Source organism: Culex quinquefasciatus, chromosome 1, assembly GCF_015732765.1.
Source record: "Culex quinquefasciatus strain JHB chromosome 1, VPISU_Cqui_1.0_pri_paternal, whole genome shotgun sequence".
NCBI lineage: Eukaryota > Metazoa > Arthropoda > Insecta > Diptera > Culicidae > Culex > Culex quinquefasciatus.
In genome coordinates, this window is record NC_051861.1 from 99,292,930 (window position 1) to 99,307,614 (window position 14,685).

At 37.7% G+C, this 14,685-nt stretch overlaps 1 protein-coding gene across 2 annotated transcripts in view; it reads right to left on the minus strand.

The window, feature by feature from the left end:
* Nucleotides 1-13,853, minus strand: part of LOC6045215 (ras-related protein Ral-a) — an 82,577-nt gene extending 68,724 nt beyond the window's left edge. Inside the window, exon 1 of one of the 2 annotated variants that reach the window (XM_038250552.1) lies at nt 13,605-13,853. The gene's annotated coding sequence lies outside the window, so the exon portion shown is untranslated. The remainder of the gene's footprint in view (nt 1-13,604) is intronic. The other variant, XM_001862570.2, reaches the window with a different exon arrangement.
* Between the last annotated feature and the right edge of the window lie 832 nt (nt 13,854-14,685).

Below are 14,685 nucleotides of genomic sequence, written 5' to 3' on the forward strand. Positions count from 1 at the left end.
TGTTTAAAGAGTTAACTTTCAGTGCCTTTATGCTGTGTGGCTCTGAAAGAGAAGAAGAGTCAAGCCACTTTCGTTGGCGACTAACTAATAAAGTGCGCACAACCTGGAGAAAATAGATCCGCGACCCATTGTTGACGGTGAGGAGAGTTCAGAGTTTCAAACAATAGTCGGAGGATTCACATGATGGAAAACATGGTGAGGTCACAGTTTTACTTTCGCTGCTCACAGGCAACATTTCCCACTAACTTTCCCTTTTGGGGGGGGGGGGGGTTGAAACGTTGTAAAGCGTTTGATGGCAGAGAGATGGTTTAGTTATATTTTAAACTGTCGCCCCCATATTGTCGAGTTCTGATGGAAAACCCTAAACTTTGAGCATATGTAGTACCCCACTGAAGATAACTTTTTTTTCTAAAAAATTTGGCTAGAAATCGAGCCAACAAAGATTTGGATTTCATGAAACATTTGAAACTTTTTGAAAGTTATAGCTGTCTCTTTTCCCCACAGGTTGCTTTTTCCGGTGTAGTTAGAAAGCCTTGTTGTAAGTTCAAAGGTTCGCTAAAGTATACAATATGTTCTGACAAGAAATCCAAAATATTCATACTCATCATTCATCAAAACATTCATACTCTAAATTTTGAGATTTTTTTTGAAGTAAAACTACAGTTAAAAATTGTCATGGTAATAGTTTCACAAAAATGTAGTCATTTAACCTCTCAAAATGAGTAATTTTATCCCTTTTCCAGTGCAATCCCTTTTTACATCCTAAATTGAGGTAAGATTACATAATTTCAATTTGAATTTATTTATTTTTCGTATGAATCTTTGTTTGAATTTCTTCATACAAAAATAAAGGTTGTACATAAAAAAAACGCTATGAAATTATTTTACAATCTATATCTCGAGAAGGGACTTTCTGATCAATTTGGTGTTTTCGGTAAAATTGTTGATTATGATCACACCCAACCGGCGGACGCATGATTGTGATGCACGGCGGCATGAAAGTATATCAGAATCTGCATGAAATCTGTCCTCATGCATTTTTTGCGATATAGGGGTATGACATTTTTGCCCGTTACCGACAATTATCGACATTACCGACAGCTTTTTGGTTGTATTTCACAAAAAAAAAACCCTAAACAGAACGAGGATTGAACCACCAACTTCTTGGTAATAGATCCGACACGTTACCACCGCGCCATAGGGGGATGGCGTCGCTATTTTTAGATCACATTTTCCACTTTTTCTCATCGAAACCGACTACTTTATCGGCTTCATTTTGCTGGGCGAGATAGGACGCCGTCTATTTTTAGACGATGACTCAGCACTTTTACACTCTTGCGCTTAAAAAAACCAGGTGGCAGCACGATGTAACGCCACGTTCCTATGGACGCTTGATGAAATGTGAGTGAAAGATCACCGACATAATCTTCTCTTTGGAGTGTTGCTCGGGGACGGGCCAGCATTATATGTGTTGGTGAGAACTGCAGATCGCTGAAATGTTTACACGCGGGCAAAAATGAGCTATGAGCTTACTGCAAAAAATGTTATAAAATGTGACATTTTCTGCAGCAAATCCACTGTTGCAGATTATGAGATATATTTTTCCTTTGGGTGCAGAACTAATCCGAAATGTATGGGTCCATTCTAAAAAAACCCAATTTTGTGATCAACTGTACACACACGGAGAGACTGTGCCCAGAAATTTTAACAATTAAAATTGTTGATTTTACTTTCGTAAATTTCAACAAAAGCGTACTTGTTACGGCCAATTTTCTGGTCATGAACCAAAATTAAGTAATAATTTAATAACCTGTTTGTTGAAAATGCTAAAGGCAAAAAGCTAACAGATTTCCCGAACTCGAATGAACGTGCTCGACTGTCAATTGGTTGAATATTAAAAAGATGAACTTGGGTTTGTTTACGTTTGTCATTTGAAGCCAGGATTCGAACAAGAGCGGTCGATTTGTTGAGTTTGTGTTGTTAATTGTGAAGTGAGAGAATGTGAAAGGTGATAATCACACTATTTGGCTAATGTTGAAGTGCAAATCGAAGTGAACACTGTTGCAACTGTGGAGGTGCAATTGGTGAGTAAGCTTGTTGATGATTTCTTTGCAGGTGATAAACTATGAAGAACAAGACGAGGACATTCGCAATGAGGACCTCTGATGCGAGGGGACTTCATGACAATGTTTTAAGGAAAGGGAAAAGCAGTGAAAGGAAGAGGCGGGCGAACTCTTGCACGACAATAATTGCACGGGCAAATTTAACAAAAGGTTGGCTAATCTAAGTAAGTATGGATTTATTTTTACATAACAATTTATCTGTTGTGATTTTAATTAGAAAACTGAATAATGAAAAACCTTCGTGCTTACGATGGACACAAATTTAAAGAACCATTATTTTTTCAGAATCATCAACCATAAAATACATGGAAATGCGTACACATAATATCAAAATAAAAATTAGATGATGGGAAATGTCTAAAAAAAAAATATGAAAGATATACAAAAGAAGATAGAAATATTTTAAAAATGCTGTTAATAGAAGACTGCTAAATAAACTGGTAAGTAAAACTCTAAATATTGTTTTCAGGAATCGGAGTACGTTGAATAAATTTAATGCAAGCTTGGTAAGTAGCATTATTGATATTTCTTCTTTCCTCATCATAATTACATTTATTTACGTTCATTCAGGTCTCGTGGCGCAGGGGTAGCGGCTTCGGCTGCCGATCCCGATGATGCTATGAGACGCGGGTTCGATTCCCGCCTTATCCACTGAGCTTCTATCGGATGGTGAAGTAAAACGTCGGTCCCGGTTTCTCCTGTCTCGTCAGAGGCGCTGGAGCAGAAATCCCACGTTAGAGGAAGGCCATGCCCCGGGGGGCGTAGTGCCAATAGTTTCGTTTTTTACGTTCCTATTTTCAGTTTATAGCCAAAATTAAGAATTTTTTATTAAATTACCAATAAATTTTATATGTCTATTTGCAGCAAAAGGTTCACTTTGGTGTAAATTCTGTGTCCAACCACAAGAAAAATAACTAAACCTGAGACCGTTGTAGATGACTTATCGGATTATTGCACAGTGATGGTAAGTGAACACAACACTTAATTTTATACAACATAATAACTTAACTTGGTGAAAATTTTGCTCGGTTTATATTTTTAAGGAATTCACGAGAAATTAAACATCTTTTTTAAATATGTTTAACAAAATTTGTAAGATTTATGCAACGTAATTTTTTTAAACTTTAATCAAACTTTACATGTTTTATAATAACAGTTAATAAAAAGTTTTGATTTTATGCTTTTTAACAGTAATTTAATAACTTCATGCTAAACAAAAACAAATTAGTACAAACAGTTAAAATTTGAGGCAGAATAAATGCGAATATAAAAACACCCAGCATTAATTTGTGAGGCATTATTAAAAAATTTACTTCAAATTCAATAACAATATTGCTAACAATAGCTAATTATTGACTACATGTACGAGTATTTTTCTGTATTTAAATAAGACATTAGTTAAAAATATAGCTAGAAATTCAGCCCGGCCTGTATCGTTAGATAATTAAAGAAAATATATATCGACACTAACATAAATTATGTTTAATTAAGAAATGTTTTGTTATAATCCACTAATAATTTTCAGCATGCAAAAATATTTCTGTTAATACAACGAAAAAAATTGTTGAAAAATAGTTGAAAAGTATGGTCCAGCCTGTTTTTTACAGAATATTCCAAAATATTTCAGCTGAAAACAAAAAAAAATAGTTAATTTTCTGAAAAAAAATATTCTAGCAGTCGACTGCTAGAATTTTGTTCGGCCATTTAGCCAACGAAAATGACAATTCCAACTATTTTTTTAGTTACTTTTTGTTACTGGTGGTCAGCAATTTTGGGTTAACAAAATCAACAATGTGTAAAAAATTAACCCATACTTTTAGTTAAATTAACCAAGACTTTCTTAGATTTGCCCTGGCTGGTCTCTCCGTGCAGCAAATTTTGGGGTGCAATTTCAGTAAAATAAATAACTAAATGCGATTCAGTAATCATCACGTTTACTGAAATTCGGCGATAAACAAAAACATTACTGAAAAAATCAATAACTCTCTATCTGTCAAACTGAAACGTCACTTCTGACTTGTTGTTTGGATGCTGCCGAAAAAAGTCCTCTTTCAAATGTGTTTTTGTATTGTGATCTTTAGAAACAAAGGTAAGAAAAATGTTAGTAACAAATGCCTCGATGCCAACCATCTGTTTTTAGGTTTGGACGATTGATGAAATAAATGAATGAATAACAGTATTTTAAGGACAACCAAAATAAAATGTTGCTAACTGAAATACCAGCCATGATTGCTGAATCTTCAGCAAATGATCTGTCAAACTGCCCCATGAAAATTACTGAATTTTAAGCAAAATAATTTGACGTTTCTTTTGCTGAAATTTCAGTTGTTTTGACAACCATTTAACTGACATTTCAGTAAATCATCTGTCAAAGTGACAAATATCAGTTAACTGAGAATTCAGTAAAATCAAAATTACTGAATCGTTTACTGAAATTTCAGATGAAAATTCAGCAAAACTTTACTGAATTTCAGCAAAAAAATTTGGTGTGTACATAAAAAAAAAAACTCGATTCTGACAAACTATTGTTGTAATTTTTTGATGCGTTTTAGGGGAAAAAAGTAACAAATTTAAATTTGACGACAGAATAGATACATCGTAGAATGGTCATATAGTGTGTTTCAAACAGTTTACAATGAATCGTAAAAAAAATGTCAATCAAACCTTCTATTTTCAGCAATATTTCAGCAAGGTCAAACAACTCTTGATTGTTTGGGTAAATGTTTAAGAGGGTGCTGTAAAATTTAATATAAAGTTTGCATTTGTTTATAAAGCTGATTAAAAAAATTGTTTAGATTGTAACATTTTCTTTGTAAATCCTGATCATAACCAACAACTCTTCTGAAGGCACCAAATCACATCGCTTCGCATTGTTATTCGAGCATTCGTTGGTGAAGGTTGTCTGAATCAACATGACTCGTCGCGTCCCGGCGCAAAACGCCGGCAATATTGCCCTACCTGCGGCTCAAGCAGGCAAAAAGTGGGAATTTCCAAAGGAAGGTTGAGGCCTCAACTGATGGCCAAAACCGGGGATTTCCAAAAGGAAGGTGCTTTTGGAAGTGACATCGAACAGCAAAAAGACGAAAAAGAGCGACGGTACTGTACCGATGGATGAGGAGGAGGAGAACTCTTCGTCGCACGAGGAGCAGCTATTGAAGAACAACAAGTTCGCTGGACTGCCTGACGAGCACCAGGTAGCGGAAGCAAAGGAGAATGAAGTGAAACAGCGAAAGGAGAAACTGCCTCCTTTTTATGTGAGGCAATCAGCAGCAACGATCGACTTTCGAGCGGGGCTGGTTGAACTCATCAAGTCTGGGAAAGTCCTAGGCAACATTCGTCTGTGTCAGGATGGATTTAAGGTGCTGGTGCAATCCAGGCAGCACTATCAACTGGTCAGAGGCGACGCGTGGCCAAAATGTTTACCTGTTCAAACAATCTTTTTCGTAATTTTCAAGTTTTTTAGCTCAATCATATTTAAAAAAAATATCTTATATAAAAAAAAAAAAAGAGGATGATAGCAATATTGTTGTGAGAATTGTTGATCACATGATTTTTATTTAAATAGTAACTCTTTCAAATTACAAGAATTATCATTCTTCAAGAAGTGTAAAATTGAAATACTTTTTACATTGTAGTTTTCTATAATTAGCTTGTTTTGTAAATAAATAAAAAATAATCAAAACTTGAGGCGTAATCCAACCACAAGTTTTTCCCTGGAGTTTTCTATAGAATGACTTCTCTTATGTTCCATTGGATTAGATTAGAGCAAAAATATTCATTATTCTCAATTCTCACTAGGCAAAAATTCCGCATGTGTTCCATTCTAATCCTGGAATCACGTGCTCTAGTTTCCTGACCAAAACAATTAGGCCATAAAAATAGTATTTTACGTTTCTCTTTAATATTTCCCTTGAAAACTAGAGGGAAAAATTTAATATCAAAGATTTTTTTTTCATTTAACAAAAACTCGTGCAATCGATTGAACGTTTAACGTTTATTTTTGCATTGATTTTCAAAATGGGCTTTTTAAGCATATAACAAATTTTGAATTGATAGCCACAAATGAAAAATAATTGCCATAGTTAAGTATAACAAATTTGTGATTTTTTGTTATTTTACTACATATCATGTCTAAATATAAATCTACAAAAAATAAAATAAAAAACATCACTTTATAAAATTTTCCCAAAAAACTTTAAACGACCAAAACTCAAGAATTCAAACCAAGTAGACATTATTGCGACAGCTTATTTAAGCTTTATTTTGATTTTTGTTTTTGGACAAACAACATGTTAAGGAAATTATTGTATGCTTGGTAGGTTAAAGATTTTGTTCTATTTTCTTCCAAATTATTTTGCAAATCTGTCGATGAACTTGCTTGCTCACTTTTGACTGAGCTATTTATTACTTTATTTCAGTTAAAAACGCTTTTTGGAAGCAACATGCCAATCTACTATTTATAACAATTAAAAAAGTTTTACAAAAATATTTGAGCGAACACGCCAAATCGTCTTGGAATCATGGAACAGCCAAGCGCATTCGTATCCATAGAGCTCTCAGTGAAAATATAACGCACACTGAAAATTCTCCCAAGCAGCCGCCAACCTGTCCGAATTGCGCCATGCACGAGTTCCCATAACGCATCCAAAAATACATGTAAGACCCTATTTGTGCGCTGGACGGTATGAATGTAGTTCAGGGTGTGCATGAAAGCGTCGACATAGCGCGATCCGAGACGCGAGCAGGGAGAGAGCAATGTTCAAAGAGAGAGAAAACTCCAGATTTTGCTCTCTCCCTGCTCGCGTCTCGGATCGCGCGCTTTTATGTCGACTGTCCAAAAGCTTTCATGCACACCCTGAACTACTACATTCATACCGTCCAGCGTGTACAAATAGGGGGGTCTTTCTGTGTATTTTTGGATGCGTTGTATGGGAACTCCTGCATGGCGCAATTCGGACAGGTTGGCGGCTGCTTGGGAGAATTTTCATTGACACTCTATGATACGAATGCGCTTGGCTGTTTCATGATTCCAAGAAGAGTTGGCGTGTTCGTTCAATCGTTTTGATGAACATATTTTTATTCTTTCTTCAGAAAGAAATCAAAATGATCACCTGTCCTTTGAACAGGTTGAACAGGTGGACGCGGCGCCTCTGCAACTGGTCAAGGACTACTTGACCGAAAACGAGGCGGAGTACTTTACCCATGATGTCGTCATGGATAAGCCGTACAAAATCGTCGTCAGAGGTCTGTACGACATGCCAGTGGAGGAATTAGCTGCCGAGCTAAAAGTTTTGAAACTGGATGTGTTGGCCGTGCACAAAATGAGCCGACGCAACAAAGACATCAAGTACCGTGACCAGCTCTACCTGCTGCATTTGGCTAAGGGATCGACGACGCTTCCTGAGCTGAAGGCAATCCGAGCGGTTTTCAACATTATCGTGTCGGGAGCGATACCGACCAGTGCACCGTGACGTCACACAATGCTTCAACTGCCTGGGCTTCGGGCACGGAGGTAAGAACTGCCACCTGAAGCGTCGTTGCGCCAAATGTGGTACCGATGCGCACATCACATCCCAGTGCATCCAAGATTCGCTGGTGAAGTGCCTCAACTGCAACGGTGAGCACTCGTCAACCGACCGAAAGTGCCCCAAGAGAGCTGAGTTCGTGAAAATTCGGCAGCAAGCATCGACGAAGAATCAGCCTCAGCGTCGTAGAACTCCTCCAGCCCTGGTGGAGCAAAATTTCCCACCTCTTCAACCGCGACGCCAGGTCCCGAACTTGGCACCGTTGCCGTTGGATCCCAGGAAGAGAGCTGAAATGAATCATCCACGGCCGGGTTCCAGCCAGGAGCCGAGACCGCCACCACCGGGCTTCAGCCAGGAGCCAAGACCAACCCAAGAACCAGCAGTTGAGGAAAATGGTAATGATCTTTACACCTCAACCGAACTCCTCAATATTTTCAAACAGATGTCCGCTGCACTGCGTGGATGCAAAACCAAGACCCAGCAGATTGAAGTGCTGACCTCGTTCGTCATCCAGTATGGATCGCAGGTCCCTCAAGCTGCTGAATTGGAACGCTTGCTCCATTAGGAGGAAGAATTTAGAGCTGGTGGATTTTCTTCGCGAGAAGGAGATCGACGTAGCTGCCATCACGGAAACTCATCTGAAGCCCGGTGAAAAAGTTTATCTGCAAAACTACAAGATCGCGACGCAGCTCGACAGGACCACCTCTGGAGGAGGAGGTGTGCTTGTCGCTGTTCATCGTGATCTCAAGCCACGCCGGCTGCCACACTTTAAGCTGGACATCATCGAGGCCGTTGGGGTAGAAATTCCCACTTCGGTTGGCCCAGTACTCTTCATTGCTGCATACTGCCCACGTCAGGTGAATGCCAGAGATGGTTCAGCAGCAAAACTGAAGAGCGATATCCAGAAGCTGACACGGCGGAGCGCAAAGTACATCATTGCTGGTGACCTCAACGCGAAGCATGAAGTTTGGGGCAACAGCAGGAGGAATCGGAACGGAGTGATTCTGCACAACGATCTGCAAAACGGATACTACAACGTTGTGAGTCCGGATCGTCCAACGAGGGTTGCTCGGTCTGGGAATCACTCAATCATCGACTTCTTCATTACCAATATGGCTGAGAACGTGGCTCATCCTGAGGTGTTTGAAGAGTTGAGTTCTGATCACTATCCGGTGGTTGTGGAGGTTGGAGCTTCCGTTACTCCGCAGCGGCAACCAACCCGGAAAGATTACCACAACGTTGACTGGCAGCAGTTTCAGCAAGTGGTAGACAGCAACATCGACTATGATCAACACCCGGAAACTTCTGCCGATATTGATCGTTCGCTGGAGGTGATCCAGCAGGCTATCAACCAAGCAGAGGCTGCCAACGTTCGGGAGGTTCCTGTTAATTTTAAGGTAACTGATATTGACGTAGATACTAAACACTTGATTAGACTTAGGAATGTTTATAGGAGACAATATCAACGGACTGGGGACTATGACAAAAAGATTTCAGTGAACAATTTGAACAAAATCATACAAGACCGACTTGACAATATCAGAAATCAAGAATTTTCAAAACATGTAAGCCAGCTCGGGAATTATTCAAAACCATTTTGGAAACTTTCAAAAGTTCTTAAAAACAAACCAAAGCCTATTCCTCCTCTTATTGTTGAGGATTCTCCTTTGATTACATCAGAGGAAAAGGCAAATGCACTTGGGCTTCATTTTGTTAGTTCTCATAATCTTGGCGCTTCCATGACCAGCCGTAAAGAAACATCAGTTGCCAATAGTATTTCAACAATTAATAACTCTACCTTTGAATTTCCTGCAGATTCCCATGTTTCTGGTGAGGAAGTCAAAGTTGCAGTAAACAAATGAAAAATATGAAAGCTCCTGGCTTTGATAACATTTTAATCTGGTGTTGAAAAACAGAGTGATCAGTTCTTTCAACATCTAGCCAATATTTTCAATAAATGTTTGCAACTTGCTTACTTCCCCACCAATTGGAAGCTGGGCAAAGTCATACCAATTTTGAAGCCTCAAAAAGATCCAACGTCGCCAACAAGTTATCGTCCCATTAGTCTTTTGAGTAGTCTGTCCAAACTCTTTGAGAAGGTCATCTATTCAAGGCTTTTGGATTTTACCAACGATAATAATATAATTTTGAATGAGCAGTTTGGCTTCCGCAAGGGACATAATACTGCTCATCAGCTTACGAGAGTAACTAAAATCATCAAGCAGAACAAGCTTGAGTCTAAATCAACTGCTATGGCTTTGTTGGATGTTGAGAAGGCTTTTGACAATGTTTGGCATGATGGTTTGATACATAAACTGTATTTATACGGTTTTCCAATGTATCTTATCAAAATTATCCAGCACTATCTTTCGGAGAGATCGTTCAGGTTTTTCTGAATGGGATTGCTTCTGGATTATTCAACATTGATGCGGGGGTTCCCCAAGGAAGTATTCTTGGACCACTTCTGTACAATATTTTTACATCTGATTTGCCTACTCTTCCTGGTAATGGTGTGTTGTCACTTTTTGCTGATGACACTGCCGTTATTTATAAGGGTAAAATAACCAGATATTTAGTTGGCCGTCTTCAGAAGGGTCTTGACGTTCTTTCCGAATACTTTGGCGACTGGAAAATTCGCATAAATGCAGCCAAAACTCAAACCATCATTTTTCCACTTTCCAAATCGGCCAGATTTGCCCCAAAGGATGATGTTTTGATTAAAATGAATGATGTTTCGATACCCTGGTCAAAGGAAGTTGTCTATTTAGGTCTCATACTTGACTCGAAACTATTGTTTCGGCAGCATGTAGACAAAATATTGAACAGCATTCTCATCAGGTGTTTGTATCCTTTAATTAACAGAAAATCAAAGCTTTCTTTGAAAAATAAGTTAGCTGTTTACAAACAAATAATTTACCCCGTTATTGAGTATGCAGTACCTGTTTGGGAGTGTTGCGCTAGAACTCATAAATTGAAGCTCCAGCGTGTCCAAAACAAGGTACTCAAAATGGTTTTGAATGTTCCTGGCTGGACAAGATCAAATGAGGTTCATGAATTAGCAGAAGTAAAAACGTTGGATCAGAAGATTCAAGAGAAATGTTTGAAATTCAGGGAAAAATGTGCTATTTCTGAATACCCCTTGATTCAAGGATTGGTTTAGTTTATGGTAAGTTTAAGTTAGTTTTAGGTTAGGCTATGTTTTCTTGACATTTTTTTTTTTTCCTCATTGTACCTAGTGTTACAAAAATGATAAATCATATACTTTTAAAGTTATGAAAATAAACAGTGTTTAAATCACGAAAAGCAAACTAAAGCTGAAGAGCCACAGCTGACCACTTATTATGTAAACCAAATGTAATTATTATAAGAAAGATTCAATAAAGTATATTTAATTCAAAAAAATTTCACATCGCTTCGCTTGAGACGGTTATTTTTGGCGGAATGCAGATACTAAAGTCCTACCGTCATCAGGGGTGACATTGGGTCTGGGGGTGAGATTGGGTCATACCAAAATTTAAAAAAAAATCGATGAATCAACTATGTTCTCCTTGGAATGAGCTGTCAAGTAGGTTTTTTTTTGCCAAGAAGGCTCATGAAGTTAATTTTAAAAATTGATTTAAAAATAAATTTAAAATTTACTCAGAAAAATAAGCTTTATCGTTGTGTACAAAAATGTCACAAATTAAAGCATAATTTTAGGACCCCAATTTCACTGAACCAGATTTGCACCACCATAATAGCCATCTATTCGTCTCCACCGTGCACCAGATTTAGAAGACGGAACCTCCAAATGAGTTTCGCTTGAAGTTGGACAGTTTTTTGAAGGTATAAGGTCTAGGATACGCTCTGAGCAAGCGTTGCGACCATTGGTATACTATTTTAAAGGTGAAACGGTTCCATCGATTCCATTCAAAATTTATTTAGATTGAGCGCTTCCCTTACGCCAACGAGAAGGTTAAGTACCGTAAACCGGGGTGACTTTGATAGGATTTCAATTTATTTTTGAAATATTTTCCAACTGGTAAGGTTTTCTCAAGATTATTATTTTTAAAACATGTACTAGGTTAGGCCCCACAAACTCCATGCACTATTTTTGAAAGAAAGTTTTTTCAATAGTGTTTAAAAAATTAGTTTTAATTCCGGGGTGACTTTGAGAGTTATAATTTTTCTTGTAAAAATCAGATTTAAGGTGTTCAAATTTCATTTTTACGTCAAATGTACCATCACTAAGGTTGCTAATATAGTTTTTAAGAAAAAAAATTATTGTTTATATTTAGTTATTTAAGTTTATAAGCTTTTCAACAAAATTCATATAAATTTTAAGTAAAATTGTAAAATAGTCGATTTTTTCCTGAAATTCGTTAACTAGTTTTGTTTATAAAATTATTGGTTTCTTGCAATCTAAACTGATTTCGAATCACGAATCACAAGTTTTCACATTTACATAAAATTGCCTATAAATTTGGAGATTTTTAAATTGTGTTTCAAAACATATATTACTTATTATTTACAAACTTATTTTGCTTTCTCTTAATGTAAAATTGTCCAAAGAATCCGAAAATGCATTCCGTTTTCCGATTCAAAATCATGTTCATTGAGAAAATCATGAACTTTCTCAAGTATGAAATAATGTCTTTCATCAACTTTTTCTTTATTATAGTTAACTAACTTTTTAAAATTTTCAAAATGTTATCAAAGGTTCTTCTTGAGGTACTTTGAACACTCCTCTACCACGGTCAGTATGATTTCAAACCATTGCGTACGTTTTTAATTTTACTCTTCATTTTGCGGAAAAATCTGAAACCTATCAAGGTCACCCCGGCTATAAAAGTCACTTCGTTTTACGGTACCTAGAATGCATAAAATTCCCAAACACGGATGTGAACTCCAAGTACCTAAGACAATTTTGAAGGAAATCTAGACTTTAACGAAACCCATATGAATTTTTAGTACTTCTCCAAATTAAATAAATTTACATGAACTAAGTAATTCAACGCCATTCTAATTATTTCTACGGCAGGACGAGGTACTTTGACTTAAATCTTTTTATAAATGATATTTAAAGGACATCTGGCAAGCCTGTTGTAGGAGAGTAATATCGTAGACTTTGACTTTAAGAAACATTTCAAAACTAGGTATTTGTTATAAACTAGGGGTTTGTTATAAGTCTCATCCATATGCCATGAGCCTTAAGGATTTCTTTTGCAATTTTCTTTGTAGGTACTTACATGAGCGGCAAGTTATTTTCCTGAAACAAAATAAATAGTAATCTTGGAGGCGATTTCCACAAAGCCAAGCGAAACACCGATATTATTACCAAGTCCAACCCAACACAGAGCAAACCAGTTGCGATACGCTTGTTGTTGATAGTCTGCACTTATCAGACATTTATGAATACAATGCACGAGATTATTCAAAATCAGACCCACGAAAAAAACTGGCTAATTTCGGAGCCAACACACAACAATCACACCAGATTGCACCCTCCACAACCACAACCTTCCTTTTGAGGGGCACTCGATGCGTCCCATCAACCAACCAAGGCGTAGCCTGGTTCCAGAGGATGGTCGGGGGTCAGTTCGGGTCGGGTCAGGAGGCCCCCTCCCACCGCTTTCTTCCTTCCGTTCCACACCCCCCAAAAACGACGCGTCGCACAACTAGTTTTGCGTCGAATCGCCGCCACCGTTGACAGATCTCTCTTTTTTTTCGGCCGCGGCCACCACCCTCCTCCACTTTGCACAGCGAATTGCGGGGACCCGCAATCGGTGTTAAAATCCAGCACCGGAACGCCGGAAACCAAACCATCGAAAATCGATACCCTTCGCAGTCGATGATACTGATACGCTTCCAGAACTTCCACCGGGGGAGACCTTTTTCGTGGGCCCGAGCCCGATGCTTCCATAGCACAATTTCGCTTCGCTGGCAGCCGAAGCATCGTCATCCCCACAAAACTTACACGGAATTTTACGGAGCTTTTCCCACTTTCTTTTTCGCTTCCTCGGTAGACGAAACACACACCGGATTAAGGTACTTCTGCTTCCGGAACTTTATGCGGAGAACAGGGCAGTGCAACGAAGGGACCGTAATTTCACGAAAAAAAAAAAACCCGGGACCGATACACGGAGGGGTTTTTGTCCACGGGACCGAATGACTGACGCAGAGCTACTACCGTTTGATTTGCGAGTAAAGTTTGATCTGATGATGGTTTGCGGATGGCAGCGGCAGGGATGCCAGATGAAATTTTGAGTTATCTGCAAATTTGTTTTTCAAATATCTGCAAAAATCTGCAAACTTAAATATACGTAAAACTAGGTTTATGGTCGTATCCTACAATTCTGTTTAACTAAATTATGATGTTTAACTTAAACAACGTTTGATGTATGTTTTATGTCCTTAAATCTGTGTGAAAACAAATTATTTAGCTACAATTATTGATCCTTGCACTGTAACTTGGATTTGGCCCGCACTTTTCTCTCGCACTTTTGACAACAAAATTTACAAAAACTAGGCAACTAGCAGTTGAGCAATTCTCTACCAAAACCGGAAATGGATTTTATTTGTATTTTTGATTTGGCTCAAATTTGTATTTTCTATGACCAAAGAAAGCCATTTTGCATCATTAGTTTGTCCATATAAATTTCCACAAATTTGGCAGCTGTTCATACAAATGGTACGTATATATTCGAAAATCTGTAACTTTTGAAGGAATTTTTGATCAATTTGTGTCTTCGCGTTGTATTGTTAGGGCTATTTAGAAAAATAGGTACACGGAAAAAATTTCCCGATTTTATTAACTTTTTCACAAAACTCAAATTCCCAAAATACGTATTTTTGATTTTCGAGATTTTTTTGTTTTAGGAAAAATCCGCACTTTGAGCTATAGAGAAACATGGTCAAAAATCTGCCGCCGAGTTATGATTTGAAAACTGGTGATTTTTGAAAAATCGAAATCATACATAAATTTTTTTGACCTATTTTTTATGCAAAATTGAATTTGCAATCGAAAAGTACTTTAGAGATTTTTTGATAAAGGGCTC